Below are 13,960 nucleotides of genomic sequence, written 5' to 3' on the forward strand. Positions count from 1 at the left end.
AGAAACAGAAATGAAGGGGATTCAAGACTGGAAAAGAAAAAGCAAGATGGTATTTATTCACAGATGACACAATCATCTATGTTGAAATTCTGACAAGGATGAGAAGAAAATAAAAGCTTCATTTATCGCTAGCAGGAATGTAAAACAATACAGCCTCTTTGAAAAACAGTTCGAAAGTTTTTTAAAGTTAAAAATAAACGTACCTATTATTCAGCAATTCCATTCCCAGGTATCTACCTAGGAAAACTGCAAGCATATGTTCAAAGACTTGTATACAAATATCCATAGCAGCATTATACGTAATAATCCCAAACTGAAAACAATCCAATGTTCATTAACAGGTGAATGGATAATCAAAATGTATATCCCTACAATGGAATACTATTTGTGAAAGAAAATTAACAAACTACTGATACGTGTTCAACATGAATGAACCTCAAAAACACTACATTAAGTGAAAGTAGTACACTACATATTGTATGGCTCTATTTATATTAAATGTCTAGAAAAGGAAAATTTACAGAGACAGAGAGATCAGTACTTTCCTGGGGCTTGAGGTAGGAGCAGTGATTGACTACAAACAGGCATGAGAAAACTTCCTGGAGTGACAAATACTTTAAAATTTCATGATGTTAATGGTTCTACAACTCCATAAGTTTACTAAAAACCATTGAATTGTATAGTTACAATGGGTGAATTTTTTGGTTGGTAAATTATATTTCAATAAAATCTTTTTTACAAAGTCAACAAGGGGTTGGGAGTGGGAGGTTTTGATGAAATAAATTTGGCAATATATTTAAATAATTGTTGATGCTTAGGTGAGGGGTAATTGGGATCCATTGTACTATTCATTTTACTTTTGTGTATGTTTGAAATTTTTCAGAAAAGTAAAAACAAAAAAAGAATAAGTGATTCATATTTAGATCTAATGTGCAACTTTTTTACATAGTCTGACCAGTGTGTTACTATATGCTATTCATACCCCTAAGCTTCCACATTCATTTTTAACTGATAGATATGTTGACCTAAACTTCCTAACATTTCCTGTCTTGGTCATTTATCATTCTTAATAAGTCTAGAGAGCCACTTTTTATTTAATTTCTCTCTTCAATTATAAATGAGCCAAATGCCTGATTTTCACGCATTTCCACATTTCAACAGTTTTATTCAATACACTATGAGACACTGAGGGCTTGGGCATTGGATGCTCTGTGCCAATGCCAACAGAATGGAAGAAAAGAAGTTGTTTTCCATACTGCTTCCAAGCTTCCTTCTTACTCTTATTTTAGCCATTGATTAATAGTTCCCTATGAAGTTATACTATGCCTTAAACTATTTTATAACCTTTTTCCATAAGGAAATTATGAATACTTGAATTCAAGCCCATTTCCCCAGCTGCCCTGTTGGGAGTACCTGTGAAGGAGTTGCTGGTTTCTCACTCAGTTCTGCCAACAGCCTGTAGTGATCTTGGACAGGTAGTAATCTCACTTCTCTTTATCTGAATTGTCTCCAGGATTGGGCTTACAATTCTTAGATCCTACCTCCTTTCCTTAGAGACTGAATCTCTATCAATTTTGTACAGGCTAAATGTCACCTTTCTGAAGTCCTCTATGTTTTTATTCTACAATTAGAATTATTCATTCCTTCTGAGTTTTGATATCATTTGGATTATAATTCATCCTCAAATTCATCATAGTGTGACTTGTATTATAAGAAGAGAATTTCATGCCTGTCTCTCCAGTGAGGATGTGCACTCTTTGAAATACATGACTTTGGAAAAACCACATTCTATTAATCTTTGAATACCAGAAGTTAGTATAAAGATCTCTCAAAAATGTTTGAATTGAACTGAATTGAATTAGAGCTCATCTTGTCGAATGTCTGCATTTCAGAGATAAAGAAACTCAAGCCTAGACTGGATAGTATTACCACATCTTTTGCATTTTTTCACAACATGGCACACACAGAAAATATTAACATTTGTGCGGTAAACTAGGGTAATTGGATGAGATTGCACCAAGGAAGAAGCTACTTCCCTAGAAGCTCCAGGAAGCCCAGGCACTCCAATTCCACCCACATTGTCCTCTAAACACCTGAAAAGCTAAGCAGATCATTATCTCACTCTGTTTGTAACCCATTCACAGCATACTCCTGTGCCAGAGGGAGAGAGGCTCTGCCTCAAGGTATCCAACTTTCTAGCTTCAAATGCGTTCCATGCTCAACTGCAATTAAATGTGCAATTAACTCTGTATAGCAATAAACTGATTTCTGAATAAAACACTTCCTTTTTCATTCATATGGTAGCCAACCCCTCTTGGTTTATTTCTAATAACACTCTATAAACAAAATCATCTCAAGCTATGTTCTCCAAAATTCAAGTGGAATATTTTGAATAAATATTGGCTTTTATTTTCTGTATCCCCAAATGCAATGGTTCTATCCATCCTAGTTTCAGGTCATGGACCCTTTCCTTCATTAAAAAAATATGACAAATAGGGCTTCCCTGGTGGCGCAGGGGATGGGGGTCCGCCTGCCAATGCGGAGGACGCGGGTTCGTGCCCCGGTCCGGGAAGATCCCACATGCTGCGGAGCGGCTGGGCCCGTGAACCACGGCCGCTGAGCCAAAAAAAAAAAAAAAAAAAAAAAAAAAAAATGACAAATAAAAATGATCTTCTTTGGTTGTGCTGTATAAAGATGAATGTGATCCATGCTGGATTCATTATTATATTTTTTCTTACTTTAAAGAAATTATACATAAAACATTTTCTTGGGCCCTATGCACTGTGCCTAATGGAAAAGTTGGCTCTGCCCAATCCATTAATGATATCTGGCTTTGAAGTTCACCCACACAGAGACCCTTTAGTTAACCATCCCATGGGCTAAATTTCTGATGTCTCCAGCAGCAAAACAACTGGTCTTAGCAATGACTGGACAGAAAGGTAGCAGAGTTGAATGTGCAAGACTGAAAACAATACATTCTAATCTCTATTTGATAGCACATTAATGTGCCCTTGGACAAATCCATTCAATTTAGCCTAATTACCTCTGTTTGTTCAATTAAAAATAACTCATGGGAGGCTAGGTTGGAGCACTCTGAATCATTATATAAGACTTTATATGGTGAATAAAGTTGCCTACCTGACTGCTGTTGAGTAATTGACATCTGTCACAGAAACTGAATAGAAAATCTGAATTCATAGGCTGTATAGAATCTGATCTCTCATGCCTCTTAGCTCATAATTATTTTCAGCTGGAAAAGGCTCTCGTATTTTCCAGCAAGCAAGTGACTCTGAATTAGTGTAAAGCATGATAGATCTAGAGGAACAAAGCGGCTTAGTTTCTGTTCTTAGCTGCATTACAAAGGCAGAAAGCCCTTCCTTGCTTTTTCCTTTCACACGCATTTTATCCAGAACTCTTTCTCAGCAGTGTGCCCAGGTAAAAATTGATGTTAGGTGAAGACTTTCTTACCTTCACTCAAATTCCATTCTGGGATGTATCACTTCCAGGTGGGCTCAGATCTGATCAAACACTGTTAGTCGAGCCCCCTCCCCCACATAGCTCTTTTTTCTACGTTCTTTGATATGCACAATAGGGCAAAGCTGCTGCTGCTAGTGTCACAAAGCACTAATTTCCAGAAAAAATCTGACTATTGCCAATCTTAATGCCAGAAAGACTGAAGTACTTTACACCATCATGTATCCCATTTACCTCAATGAACTGCTTTCTGAAGAGAGCTCAGCACCTCTTCACTGCTGGGGCCTCAGATTAGGTGCTGACTACTTGTGAGGGCTCTTTCTCCCTTCAAAATCCTCAGAAACTTTGCCTTTACTTCCTTTACAATGGCTCCCAGAGGTTGTTCAGACAACAGTTCTGCATTCACATGCATAACTGGACTGCAATTTTTCTCAGTTGCAGTATTTGGGGTACAGGGTTGGGGGGGTGGAATTGCTAATCAGAGCAGCTATTGTATCAATATTTGTGGATTTTAATTTATTCATTCACAACATATTTGCGGATTTTAATTTACTCATTCACAACATATTTATTGAATACTTACTAAATACCAAGTTTTAGATTCCAATACACAAAGAGGAAAGACAGTTTCTATTCTAAGAGACTTCATATAATCTGAGGGAAGAGACAATAAGAAACAACCCTTATACTGGAGAGAGAGAAACGCTATGATTAAAATAGTCAGAAAAAGATCTGTGCATGCTCTACAAATAGAAATATCAAATTGGTGACAACTTATGGTTAACACCAGATACATTCAGATTGTTTCTTTATTTGGGCTTAATGTTTTTCCTAATTCCTGGTTTCTATAGGTGGAATTCTATAGAATTCTCTGATTCCTGCTGTTTCAATTTTGTTTAATATCATCTGGTGTCCTGAATTCTGTTCATTTTAAAACTCATCTTTCCCCAATACCATTTTCTTATATTCCTCTAGATTTTCTACCAAAGAGGTAAAATGTTCACTTTAAAAGTTACATAGAAAAAATATATATGCTTTAAAGATGAAGAGGCAAGGAACTGCATTAGTTTCCCATGACTGCTGTAACAAATTACCACAATCTTGGTGGCCTAAAACAACACATTTTTTTTCTTTCAGTTCCAGACACCAAAAATCTGATGTCAGTTTCACTGCGATGAGGTTAATGTGACCCCAGGGCTGTGTTCCTTCTGGAGGCTGTAGGGAAGAATCCATTTCCAGGTCTTTTCAGCTACTAAAGGCCACTTATATTTCTTGGCTTGTGGCCCCTTTTTCTATCTTCAAAGCTCATCAATCCAACCTCTACTTCCAATGTCACATGGCCTTCTCTCAGATTCTGTTCCTTCTACACGCTCCTTATAAGATGATATAAAATCATTATTTTGATGATAATCTCAAAATCCTTAATTGCATCTGCAAAATTCCTTTTGCTATGAAAGGCAGTATTCACAGGTTCCATGGATTAGGTTGTGGATGTATTTGTGTGGCCTTCATTCAGCCTACCATAGATATTTTGAGCTCAAGGAATTTATGGAATACATTCAGGGCTTATGTTTCCTAGTGGCATGTTCTATGCCACCACACACATTTTCCCAGTCCTCAGTCCATTCCTGGATCTTGGTTCTGTATCAAAAATAGATAACCCTGCTACGAGTGGTCATTCTTATTTATGTTTTCCATTGTGAACATTTCACAATTTTCTCATATTTTAATTTAAAATATATATGAACATTTAAAAAAATGCAATTGGGGTGACTCTGCTTCACTGACATTTAAGTCATCTAAAAATTTCACTTGGGAAAATGCCGTACATTCACAAAACTGGAGCTGTTTCTCCCTCAATTCATGGTCTTAAAAAGTAAATATGGTAGTTATTAAATCAGAGTTGAGGGACTTCCCTGGTGGTCCAGTGGTTAAGACTTCACCTTCCAATGCAGGAGATGTGGGTTCAATCCCTGGTTGGGGAGCTAAGATCCCACATGCCTCATGGTCAAAAAACCAAAACATAAAACAAAGGCAATATTGTAACAAATTCAACAAAGACTTTAAAAGAATGGTCCACATCAAAAAAAAAAAATCTTAAAAAAAAAAAAGTGAGAGTTGAGAGCCATGGAAAAACAGGCACAGTTTCCAGAGTTTCACTTCTAGTGAGACTGACCTTTGCTCTAATTTTACATTTAGTTAGTCCTCAGTGAGGAAAAATTTTTTTTTCTAAATTAACATCATCTCAGCATCAACAAAAGAAGAGTGTGTGTGTGTGTGTGTGTGTGTCTCTGTGTGTGTCTGTGTGTGTGTGTGTGTGTGTGTGTTTCAAATGGAGACAAAGCGCTTCTTGGTTTTTCACTGAGCAACTGCCCATGAGGTTATGGATTTAATCAGCATTTGATAAACCCAGCTTCGCTAAAGCTATTTATACCTCCTCCCTCCAGCACCTTAGTAGGCTTGCAATGGCGAGATCAAGTTATGCAAAACGGTTCCAGTATTAGGAATTTACCTTATTCTCATTTCAGTATCATTTTTTTATCTATTGATGAGCAGCATCAATCGAAGTACTATGTACTGTTAGAAACCAAAGTTTATTGCACATCACTGGTGATTAGAGAAATGTTAGTGATTTTTATAAGCAGTACATTTGCAAAAGATTAGGATGATAAAATGTGGACAAGGGCATCTAGTATTTAAAGTTAAAAATTACATGCACATTTACAATTCCTTTGGAAAAATCTGTTGTTTATATTACATATACTTTGCAGTTTCAGTTTGGAGATCCACCATTAACCAAACTTAGCTAAATATTGATAGTTTTGGAAAATTTTGAACTTTAATTAAAATTGACTATTGCTATGACAATCTTGTCATTTTCTTTCTTACATTTCAATTCTAGTCTTTAGGGAGGCAATATTGGGAGGTAGCTAGAGCAAAAATAGGAGGCTGGATGATGTCCTCAGCTTACCTGTCACCACTTGGCAAGTTGTTCAGAACAAACACTGCAAAGTATTCTTGCTTCCAACATCATAATGCCTGGTGAGATGCTATTCCCAGTATGTTTTACCTGGGCTTAAAAGCCCTACAAAGATGCAAAGCATCTGCATTTATATTTAGACTAAATTATCATATTTTCTTTAATATTTATTGTATTTTACTTTCATATACACTTCAATGAGTGATTTGGACAGGCCTCACGGCATTTTAAAAAGAAATACCTCAAGAAAACGATTCACATTTGGCTTTGATTCTGACTCATTAAGTCCTCAATTGAATTGATACCAGTCTCTACCATTTTCAAGGTAATCAATTTTAGATGAGAAACAATAAAATCACCTTGGCCTCAGATGTGAAGCCACAATTACCATTTCCATCCTTAGTACAATTTCACCATGGCTATCTATACCTAAAAAACTGTCAGCATAACATCAAAATGTCATGAAAGAGAATGTGAAGTCTCTATCTTTATACTAGTATTATCAGTTCTATTGCCACCCCCAAGTCTTACAAATCTTGTTGATAGGTTGACTCTGCCATCCTTAATTTCACTGATCAGGTGGGAAAAAAAATCACTGTATATATTTCTCATTTATTTTTTTCTTTCTACTTTGTTGGTTAATCCTAGCTTTACCATAGATTATGTAATTGATTAGCTTCAAGCTGTTTAAACAAACACACAACTAAGACTTTGTTCTCTCTGTTATGGAGTTTCCACTCGATTCCTTCCTTAAGCAAACATTTTTACACCATCAATATAAATACTAATATGTGCTAAGACATAAGTGCAGTGAGTGCAATAAGGGAAAAACTCATGATCAGAGAATAAGAGACAATGCGGCAAGTTACTTTCTGAAGTCTGGCTTTTCAGATATAATGTGGGATTTATATCTACCTTGTAGAATTGCTGTGAAGATGAGATAAAATGTCATAAATGTCTTATGACAGTACCTAAGGTCAGGATCAACCCCTCAAAAGTAGTAGCTCTGTTTATTATTATTAATAGTAGCATTATCAAAATCATTATTATTTCAGGGACTTCTCTGGTGGCACAGTAGATAAGAATCCACCTGCCAATGCAAGGGACACGGGTTCAAACCCTGGTCCGAGAAGATCCCATGTGCCGCGGAGCAACTAAGCCCGTGCACCACAACTACTGAGCCTACGCTCTAGAGCCCGGGAGCCACAACTACTGAGCCTATGCTCTGCAACAAGAGAAGACACCAAAATGAGAAGCCCGCACACCAGAACGAAGAGTAGCCACCACTCGTGGCAACTAGAGAAAGCCCACACGCAGCAACGAAGACCCAACGCAGCCAAAAATAAATTTTTTAAAAAATCATTATTATTTCAGAGTCTTTCTAGGGAAATGAGTGAAATGAATGCTGAGGGAGATCGAAATGTGCCTATGATTTGGTTACAATAAAATTGCATGAAGTCAAGAATCTTTATAACCACATGTACAAGCCCTTTTATTCCTGAGAAATTCAGGCATTTCCCTCAAGATTTTGAGTATAACTGACAGGACTCTGAATATGCTGGTTTAAATAGTTTAAAAAAAGTGGTCACTGTCTTATGATATCTTTTGATCTTCTACTAACGAAGCTGTGCAAGCAAGCCTGTCACCTTGTCTTTTGTGCTTATTTTGTCTCCTTTATTTTTCACGAAGTGCCTAGAGAAGGGCACTTTCAATTTCAGCCACTTATTATTCTGCAGTAATTTCTGAAACATTCATAGGAACGTGGTTGAGGAACTGAATACAAGTGTGACTGAAGAAAGCAAGTAAGGTCATATTAGGACTCCTGGCTATGAATGACAGAAACTCAAACCAGCTTTTTTCAAAAAAAAAAAGGAAAGATAATTTATAGGCTCTCTTAACTGGAAAATTTAAGAGCTGAGTTTTGGAATTGTGATTGTTATGGAAGAGAGAAAATTCTTATGGTGATTAAAAATGAGTGTGAGAACCTGCATTAATATTGGAAAATAGTTATAGGCCAGTGAAAGTTGCTGTTGAAGCAAGAATGGTGGTCAAATTTGAAGACAGTCTTTCCAGTAAGGAAACAATGCATTTATTCAGCAAACTGTGATAATGTACATGGCTGGACCATATCTGGTTGCCCCTCTACATAGACATTCTGCCTTCTCCACCCTACTATGTGCTTCGGGACTGACTCATATGAACCGGGCTTCCTTGTCCTCCACTTTCTGATTTGTTTGGTCAATGTGAGGCACTGTTTGAGAGTCTAAGAGTAGAAGGAAAAGAATTCAAGGTATTTATTCCCATAGCTCCTCCCTGCTCTGCTGTGGGTTGGCTAACACACTGTGTTCCTTGACCAATTCTTCAGCTTCTTTCAGCTGGGTGTTTCCTACAGTTGTAGGTCTCAGAAGATTCCAGCAAACATTTGCTGCTTTGTCCTTTCAAGCCTACAGGTGATGGCTGCTTTCTGCTTTTGCAAGCTCATGGGTATTTTACCATTCTTTATTGGTTTTCTTTAAACCTGGACACATAATTGTGAAAAACTGGTTTATTAAACTATTTTCAATAACTCCTTATGATGTCGCTATCTTTTTTTCCTGCTGATTTCATGCCTGATACAATAATTTATATCAGGTATGGCCCCTGAAAAAGACCTTCAAAATGTAATTCTGTAATTGGGTTGCTCTCATATTGGATGGGTACACTAACCTCATTGTGCAGATGGGAGGATGAGCTTTACTGATACCAATTCTTCATCTCCCTGCAATAGAATTGTGCAGCCATCCTCTTGCCATGACTCAAGGTGGGCAGAGTGACCTTCCTCACTCTTTTATGAAAGTAGATAAGTTTTCAAAGGCATAGACCAAAGACCACTAGGGTCACAGTGGTTTTGTGGGTTATATGTTCATAATCTTAAATCAAAGAAAGCAGTAGCATCTATCCTGCATGTCCCCTCAAGGTTCAGGAAGGCTTTACCCTCTATAAATCTTTAGCCAACAGAATAATTACTTTTAGATATCAATTCCACAGAACAAGAATTTAAAGAATTAAATAAATGCCTTTGCTCCATGTGGAAAAGTATCTAAGTAGTCAAAGCAAGATGAAATTTTCCAGTAAGCATTTATGTAGAAAAGGGAGTAAATTGTTTGAGTTGGAAAGTGTTTGATGAATGTTTTTATACTTCTCTGGTAATGAGAGGACAGTACTGTGAAGTGGGGGAAAGCCCTAAATCAGGCATAATGTCGACTTTGTTACAATCCTCAGATTTATATTTGGTATCATTTCTATTGGGAAAATCACTTAATCTGTGTCATATCAGTTTATCTTTTTAAACTGAGAGTTTAAGGGATCTCTAAGTTTGCTTTTATTTTTATATTTCAAACGCCGAGGACAGTTTTTAATTCTTTTTGAAATTTGTACCTTCCGAGAGGTGTTCCAAAGCCTCAGCAACTTGGTGAAGTCAATCAGGAACACAGTGTTCCAAGTAGGAAGTGGAATGTAAACATAGGCTGAGTATCTCAGTGACCTTTAAAATAGTGGCACCATGCTGGTTGCAAAGTAATATCATACCACAGCACTGTCAAGACCATGAAACAAGACATTTAAACTAAATACCAACAAATCAAAAAAAAAAGGTGGGGGGAGGGGGGTAAGTACCACTGAATAATCTCCTTCACTGCATTCCAGTCAGAATCCAAATAGAAAGTTTTGGTAGTTACAGACTTCTCACAGGCAATTTCAACCTCATGCACAGGGAAAGTATGAATAGTCTATTGGCAGGATTGGAGAAAAGCAAAACATTTCCTCTAGCATCCAAGTAACTCCCAACATTGTTGGAAAGCTCTCTGGGCTAACAGAGAAAAGTCTGCAAAAACACAAAAAATGCTAACAGAGACAAGGCAGGGCAGCTGGTGTGCTGGCCTTCGTTTGCTAGAGAATGTGCCAACCTCATTTATTAGGAGGAGGACTTGTTTAGGGCAAGTTTGCTGACCATCTGGGATCCCTCAAGGCTAGTGCTGGGGTTTGTGCTTTCAGACCCCAAAGTTAAAACGCATGGCATTGGGCTACCAAATGGTTTATAATGGAAAAGGGGGCTTGAAATGAGCATCGGGTGCCAAAACATAGACAAAAATGGGGGCCAGAGAACCAAGAATACAGGAATAAGGAATACTAGATTTAAATGGGGAAAAGAGGTGAGGAAAATGTGAACAAATTCTGGAGTCAGAGGGTCATTGCTCATGACAGAACTTTTAGACCCTCCCAACATATGTGTGCAGAATTCTGGGATGAGATAAAGGGATAATGCAATAAACATCACATCTCTTCACCATTCAGGTTCTGAACAGTTGAAAAATAAAATAAACAGTAGTTATGGAGGATAAATTATCACTTTTATTAACCAGTGTCTAGGCTGGAGGACTTTTATGTGGGAGAGTGAAGTAGCATCACCAGTACTGGACCCCTGAATTAGACAGCCATAAGCACCCAGTTTTTAAGCCAGCAGAGGCCTCCTTGCAATGTGGAGATCTGCCCAAGTAGGACTCAAGTGTGAAGAGGTTGAGGAGGACCTGTCTTGTCGTAAGCAGGCTTGGTCCTAGAGAGAGATGTAGAGCTGAGCCAAACCTGTCTAGTAACCCTACCCAAGTTTACCACTCAGATAAATCATTTTTCTTCCTCAGGACCGAGCAAGTAAAGCAGAGGAGAGAGATCTATGTTCTACTGGTTGAATTCCATTCTCAGGAAGCGAGTAGAAATAGAGAAAGCACCTTCTCTACTTCTAGGAAGTGGCCTCAGTTAGATGGAGTGGCTTGGGCCAAGGTAGGAAGAGCTCAAAAACATATGGAGTATCAGCCAGGGAGGGTAGAAGTTGCAGTGCTGTGCTCTAGGACCTGGAAGGAACAGTAATTATCCCAGTACAACCTCTATGCAATTGATATGTTTTTAGGAACCTTGAAAACTGAGCCAAAGATAAAAGGTATTAATCAACCACAGTATTTTCATCATCACATTCCCATGTCTGTTCTTCAACACTTCCCTGTAGCTGCTTGTTACTTAATACTTTTCAAAATACTTCCACATATTATGATTTTGTTTATGCTAATAATCACCCTTTTTGGGGAGGCAAAACTTTCATGATCATTTCTGTTTTATAGAAAAGTACAGAGAGCTAACATGTCATTTGGAGGGATGATATTTAATAGAAGAACTAAAACAAGAACATGGGTTTCCTAAAAATTGTATGAGTGGAATACGAAACTCGATTTACTTGATAATACAAGTAGAAACTAACAAAGAAAACTAAGATATGTCTCTTACATATTGGCCTTATTTTCAGAATATAAAAATTCAAATATCTGGAGTTTCAGCTAGGGAAAAGTTGTCAATAAACATCTTGTGTGGAAATCTTTGACCTATTCAGTACATAAGCTAAAATTTTATATAGTACTATATAGAGAAAAATCAGTTTTGTTTTGTTTTGTTTGTTTTAACAGATCTATTAAAGGCAGATTTACAGATATTTTATTTCAGATTTCCTTTTGCTAACTCATGGTAATATAGAAAAACCTTTCTGACTATTATTTTTAGGAGAAAAAGAACATTTATGAGTAAGCCAGTCACTTACTCACTTATGCTGAATGCACAATAAATGCCAGGCTCTATGTTTAGGTGCCTATTGAAACAAAGAAGAAAAAGACTTGTATTTAACTGAGTATATTCAAGTCAGAGAAATGGACACACAGATGAACTTAACAAATTATTACAGCTTAAATAATTGGGGGAGATACAGCCTGCAATGGAGCACAAAGGATAAAACAAAGATAATTTGATTTAAGGTCTAAACTTTTAAATTTTCTTGGAAATTTTATATAACCTATACATTCTTTTCTACCAGAATTTTACTTTACAAATTGTACGGGAGCTGGTTTTATCCGACTTAGCTTATACATAAAAATGATTTATTGTTACTATCCATAAAAATTGTTTTAAAAGAAAGAGTAAATGATTAGTATTATCACTGCATGATTCATCACTTCAGCATTTCACTGGTTATCACAGTATCATGAGGGTAGGGATTAGGAGAGAAAAACACTTGGATCCCAGAGCAGTTAGAATAAATAAGGACTGAATGATATGTTTCTAAAAGAAAGCATGTTTCATTATCCTAGCTGAGAACAGAGTGACAAGTCCCTGTAGAATCTCTACACTGACCTGGCAACAACAAATAATTTAATGGATCCACAGAAAGGATATACTTTTATGATTTTCTCTCTGCCTACTGAAGTATTTTCAATGAAACACAGTATGTCCCTAATCACATAGGATCCTATGGAAATGACTGATGCCATGACATGAAATATTGAGTCATCTTTCAAAAAAACAAATACTTTAGTAGTGTTTACATTGCAGGACTCTTCATCTATGAAAAGTTCTTTAGAAAGTCTTATTCTGGATAGGAAAATGAGCCTGTGTTAGTTTGCCTGATGAAGCATTCTTAATCTCCCCTGTCAATTGAATAACTCATTCCATTCAAGCAGAGAAGATCCCAGGGGGTCTTGTCTATCTTATGATGAGAACATAAGCCATAGTTACAACACAACTGCCCAGTTCTGAAGCACTCAGTTCTAAAAATATTCACCTCTGTCAATTGGAGAGCCACCTGAGAAGACATATCAGGCACAATTATCCACCGTTTTGTAAGGGCTCTTCATTATGATTCATTATCTTTTCCAAATGGGTTTATATCCCATCATGTCTTTTTGAAGTGAAAAATCTACCCGTTGTGTGTTTCTCATAGACAACTGAGATAAAAACAAGTAATTCATCTACTTGATTTCCTGAGTTTGGTAAAACTCTTGAGACACTCACTGGCTTTAGTGCTAATAAATGTACTACAGTAGATTGGAGCATGCCCCAGTGAGGTCATGAGTGGCTCCACAAAGCCAGGTGGGGAAATATCTGAGGTACAAAGTCACTAGGCAGCATTTTTAGAAATGACAGGTCATTTGTCACATAGTGAGAAGTAAACAGCATTAGGCTGTAGGTGTAAAACTGGTAGCAGAAATGCAGAAGCCTCAGGAAGGGCAAAGAGAGAGGAAGGAAAGTATTAAGCCAAAGGCTTGATTTGGGGCATTCACTAACAGTCTGATAAGATCAAGCTCCACAGTGCCCAAATAAGGGAACTTAATAAGTAGACACATAATCAGTGTTGGTTGATGATGATAATAAGCTTTGAGGACAGAACCAGCCAAGTCTAAGCTAGGTAGTGCAGGTAAAAATACTACAGGTAGCACTGAGTGTATAGGTAGTATTGAGGGTCCCAAGAATGGAAACCCTAAGTCAGGAGGAGGATGAGGAACTAAGAGGTCAGCAAGTGTTATGGACTGAATGTATGTGCTCCCCTCCCCAAATTTATATGTTGAAGTCCTAACCCCCAGTGTGGCTGTATTTGGAGTAACAAGTAATTAAGACTAAATGAGGTTATGGGGGTTGGGAAGTCGTGATCCAATA

The sequence above is a fragment of the Neophocaena asiaeorientalis genome, unplaced genomic scaffold, assembly GCF_003031525.2.
Source record: "Neophocaena asiaeorientalis asiaeorientalis breed wild unplaced genomic scaffold, Neophocaena_asiaeorientalis_V1.1 scaffold70, whole genome shotgun sequence".
Lineage (NCBI taxonomy): Eukaryota > Metazoa > Chordata > Mammalia > Artiodactyla > Phocoenidae > Neophocaena > Neophocaena asiaeorientalis.